Source organism: Pan troglodytes, chromosome 8 (assembly GCF_028858775.2).
Source record: "Pan troglodytes isolate AG18354 chromosome 8, NHGRI_mPanTro3-v2.0_pri, whole genome shotgun sequence".
In the NCBI taxonomy this organism is placed as follows: domain Eukaryota; kingdom Metazoa; phylum Chordata; class Mammalia; order Primates; family Hominidae; genus Pan; species Pan troglodytes.
The window spans coordinates 123,220,490-123,225,825 of record NC_072406.2 but is presented as its reverse complement, the minus strand read 5'-3'; the positions used below and the strand labels follow the sequence as shown (position 1 = coordinate 123,225,825).

At 50.7% G+C, this 5,336-nt stretch overlaps 1 pseudogene; it reads right to left on the bottom strand.

The window, feature by feature from the left end:
- Positions 1 to 395: 395 nt before the first annotated feature.
- Positions 396 to 5,336, bottom strand: LOC107966737 (uncharacterized; annotated as a pseudogene).

Here is a 5,336-nt window from a genome sequence, read left to right as displayed (position 1 = left end):
AGGGTCACAGCCAACTCTGTAGGAAGCCTACAACACCAGTCACCTCCAAGAGATGCCATATTCCACACAGATACACAAATTATGTCTACTAGCTACCCAAGAAAAGTAAAATCAACAGACCAGTGAACACTACATTTTGGGATGCAGCTTGGTGGAGCTGGGGATCTGGATTAGAAAGAAGCAGGGAATGCTCCCCCTGCTCAGCACGGTGCCTGGCGTGTGATGGAAGTTAATGCACACAGCTCATGCCCTGCACATGCTGTTCACTGCCTGGAACAGCTGCCCCACCCGACAAACCCCACCCTTGCATGTTGGGCTCTGGCTGCCCCTCTGTGGAACCGTCCATGCCCTCCCACCGGGGAAACGGTGTCTCCCACCTCCATCCCACTGCCACCCGTTATACTGACCCCAGGACAGTGCCCAGCCTGGTGCCACCCTCCCCACTTCTAGGGGAGGATTAGACACGAGGCCCTGCTTGGAGAAGCCTGTTCAGCACCGAAACAAGCACCGTTTTATCTCAAGCTTCCCATTTTTATTCCAAACACAGACTAGAGAAGTTTTATCAAGCACATTCAATCACCACTCTTCCTCCTTTCCTCGCATTCCAACAAATGCGATTTAAGCCTTGGCAGGCTCGAACAAATGGGAATCAAAATTCAAGTCACTTTACAACACATCCTGGAGTTCATTCATCCTCACGTTGATTGCTTCAGTCATCCTTCACCAAGCGTCTTCTGGGAGCCAGGGGCAGTGCTACACCGCGGCATCCCGTGGTGGTCTCTGCCCTCCAGAGGCTGCCAGTCTAATGGGAAACAGCTTGCTGCGTCTTTAGTTGTCTGTCTATATGTCCCTGTGCTATGACAGAAAAATGAACAGAATGCTGTGGGAATACAGATGATGGAGGGAAGGACTAATCTGTCTGGAGGGATCAGAGAGGACTTCACGGAGGAACTGACATGTTAGCTGGATTTTTTTTTAAATGACAAAGCCAGGTTTATTGCTCTGGGTTGAACCTGTGAAGGTAGGACCTGGGAAGGGGGACAGGGGCAGATGAGATTGGTGACTGTATCTTCCCGGCCATTGCTGGGTTCTCAGCACCCTAGGATCTGCTGCCCAAGGGCCAGGCCCCCAATGAAGTTCTAGGTGAGACCCAGTGCTGGGGGACAGGGTCGTCTTCCTGACAATGCAGCCTGTGGGATCACCTGTAAGGTCCCGTCATGGAGGTGGGGGCTGCAGTGTTGGCCTGTGCTGGGGCCAGAGTCCTCAGGAAGGTGTCTTGTTGGAGGAGGTGGCAGCAGCCGCCCCTTTCTTCTTGGTCGGGGCCTTCAGCAGTGCCAGCTTCTTGGGCAGGCTGTTGCTGGCTTTCATCACCACGGCATGTTCGATCTTCTTCCAGATCCTGACTTCTAGATTCTTCTTAAGCTTTTGCTGCTGACCGACGCACGCCTTCTTGGGAGCTGTAACACGACCGTCTTTCCTGCGGCCCCGGTTCCTTTCAGAGGCCGCCGCTGCCTCTTAGCTGGCTTGGGCGCCTGGAACTTGCGCTGCCCCTGCGCTAGGATCCCGCACGCAGCGGAAGAGGCCAGCTGGATCTTAAAGGATAAGAAGAAAGGAAGAGATGTTCCAGGCAAAGGGAACACACATGAGAATGCAAGTATGTAGGAAAGAGCACTGTGAATTCCGAACACAATGAGAAAAATTCCACACACCTGGACTATAAGGTGCACGTGCAGGAGTATTGCTGATGAGGCCAGGGAGAAAAGTTGGGTCCACGTGTTGAAGGGCTATGTGTGTTGCTGTAGGTGGCAGGGAGCTGATGGTATCTATTTTGTAGAAAATTAACTCTGGGCAGGGTGCAGTGGCTCATGCCTGTAGTCCCAGCACTTTGGGAGGCCGAGGAGGGCGGATCACGAGGTCAAGAAATCAAGACAATCTTGGTCAACATGGTGAAACCCCGTCTCTACCAAAAATACAAAAATTAGCTGAGCATAGTGGCGGGCGCCTGTAGTCCCAGCCACTCAGGAGGCTGAGGCAAGAGAATCGTTTGAACCCGGGAGGAGAAGGGTGCAGTGAGCCGAGATTGTGCCACTGCACTCCAGCCTGGCGATAGAGTGAGACTTTGTCTCAAAAAAAAAATTTTTTTTTCACTCCGAAAGCTGGGTGAAAAGCAAGACCATTCTGGAGTGCATAAGGTGCCCTACTGGGTACAGCATATTGGACCCTTGCAGAAGAGCATTGACTTTTTATGTTAAAGGTCTGTTTGCTACAGACTAGACAGATAGGAGTGGGGAAATTAATCTCCTAAATAGGGGATGGCACAGGTGTCCCCACTCCTGCCTCCCATGGCCATGACAGGCATTGCTAATCAATCACAGCACTACTTTCTGGTGAGTCTGGTCTTGGCCCCAGATTCTTCCTAATACAGAGCTCCATGTTACTACCACAATTTAGCCGAGGAGGCACATGAAATGAAGCATATTTTCCATTATTACACCAGGGAAATAAGCCTATTATTGACGTTAGTCCAAACTAAGCAACATCAGCTAGTAAAGCTTAATGTAAAAGTTCCTAAGAAGTACTATTCAAAATAAACACAATGAGTTGGAGGGGAAGAATCAAGTTCATAGCCTTGAGAAAGTAGCATTTAAAAGTGACCGGGGGTGGGGGGGGGTCTTGGGCCTCGAGATTAATTTTTTTCCAACGCAGCAGACCCACAGGTTAATCATCATAAAGCTGTCACTCTCTCCACCCTGCACTTGGAGATGATAAGAAATGTTCAAGGTCTTGCCACCGCAGGTTTTGCCTTCCAATTTCCCCTTTCACCTGCAGGAGAAGGGAGTTGCAAAGTGCAATGTAAAAAAGACATCAATTAGGATTCCTAAAGTGGGTGAGGGGCCAGCCATATTCCTGGTCCAGCCCAAAAAGTCGGCTGTTCCCCTGGCTAGAACGAGGCAAGAATCCATCTGGCCATGGCCCCCTGCCCTGTCTCAGTCCAGAATTCCAGAAGGACAGCAAGGCTCAAGTTCTGAAGATCCGGGCTTTGTGCTTCAGGGGTGGCCTTTGGCAAGGAAACGGGACAAGCAAATACCACATTGGTCTTTTGATCCTCTGTGCTTGACCTCTGCCCAGGGCCTCCATTTCCTTTTCACACCTCCCAGCTCCACCCCAAAAAGCAGAAGAAAAGCAATACTGGTCCCTGGGGTTCCCACTACCAAGTGCCCAGAAAAGCTGGAAAGGTGCAGGGAGAAGGAGTCCCACCCCATTCCCCTGAGCACGCCTCCACCTTCTGTGCAGGGCCCCACAAACAACTGTCTATTTGCTTCCTCTTCACCTAAGTAGGAGGCCCCAGCAGCTATGGCTGGTCCCTAATAGGGTGGGAGCCCAGCTCCCCAGACCCTAAGTCAGCCGGCATCTGTGAATCCTGAAGTTCCCTGACCCACAACGAAAACCCACAAGGACCCAGCAAGCGGGGCAGGACACTGGAAATCTCATCCAGTGTGGACTTTAGAACTGGAAGACATGCATGGGAGGGAGGGTCCTTCTAGACCAGGACTGAGTCCCCAACCCCCTAGAGGCTGAATCCTTAACCCCAGCCTCAGCTTCCTCCTCTACAAAATGAGAATTCTAATACTGACTTTGCAAGCTTATTGGAAGTATTAAAAACTGGGTACAGGAGGAGCCACCTAACAGAGTAGTTGGCACACAGCAGGAGCTCAGCACATGCACAGCTACTAGCTGGACCATCTGCCTAGACCATGTGAATGGCAGGAGGCCTGGAGCTGTGGCTCATTCGTACTGGGTGGTGGAGAGGTTGCTGTTTTCACTACCAAGTGAAGCTTCTGCCATGGAGCGTTCAATCCCTCATCCAAGGTCACCCCTGAGGCCCATGAAATTTCAAGGAGATTCTGTAGGATTAGGAACAGAAGGAACTGGGCCAGCCTCCAACCAGCCTTTGCCTCTAGGGCAGTGGCCTTTGTGAGACACACTCACTGCCAGCACCCCCACCTCCCGGGCCACCTGAATGCCTGGCAGGGTTTGTTTTCCTCTAAGCATGACCAGGTCCACCCCAGAGCTGGGCAATCATTCAGGGAGTTCCCACAGCATCTGCCTAATATATGCGCCCCTATCACGTCAACCTCAGGCTGGGGTGGGACAGTCTGGGTAAAGGACTTAATAGCAGGACAGTCACATGCCTGATATTCACTGCACCTTCCTCCCTTTCCAGCTTTCCAGCCTCAGCCTGGACTCATGATACAGAGACCCACATATCCCGCGGCAAAGGGGTTCCCCAAGCCATTCCGCTTTGGCCCCAAATACACCCAGCAAACCGAAAGCTCCTCAGATGGTTGTCTCCACCCTATTTAGGGACCATCTTATGCTCTTGGCACTCACTCTGGGAGACTATGCTGTATCCCACGCAGCTTATCCAAAAAGGATCTTCCCATTTCATCAAATTTTCCCTGAAAGCACTTGGGTAAACATTGCCTGTGACATTAAATTTCCAGTGGGTTTTTTTGTGTGTGTCCCCTACAGATGGGGCTCTAGACAGCTGCCCATTGCTTAATACTGCTAAGGTGCCAAGGTAATTTCCTTCTTAGAAACTCACAGCCCCACAAATGCCAGCCATTGTCCAGATGATGCCAGGTCAGACTCCGGCCCACGGCGGCAGCTTCTCTTAATCCCCTTTCACTGCTGAAAGGACACGCATATCTCCAAGTCATTGCAGCTTGCAAAATGCTTTCCCAGCTTGATCTCTTTTGGCCAAAGTTCTGGGATTTTGGGTGGGCAGAAGGCATCATCTTCCTCCTACAACTGAGAAAACAAATGGGCAGAAAAGTAGCCCAGGGGCCCATGGAGCTAGAAGTGGCAGAGAAATGGCAAGGATGTCTCTTGGCAGATCCAGAACACAACAGACATGTCTGTGCCTTGAATTTTTAAACTATTTACATAGTATTTAAGCTTCTTTGGCTGCAAGTTGAAAGAGATAACAGATGGGACCCTCTGGTAAAGAGAGAGGTGAAGATTAGGCAAGATACGTAGAGAGAGGGGAAATCTGCAGCAAGAAATAGTTTTGATAGTATGAATACGGACCATACATTGAGCACTTACTACATACTTCACATCCATCATCACATTCTACCCAACTTGTGAGAGGATATCATCCCCATTTTACAGCTGAGAAAACTGAGGCTCAGAGAAGAGAAGTGACTGTGCAGATACTCACCCAGTAAATGGAAAAGCCTGATACACACCCATGTTTGTCTGAACCCCTGACGCATCACATCAGTCACTACGCCGCTCCAGTTGCAGCCCGGTTCTGCCCCTTCCCGCTCCAT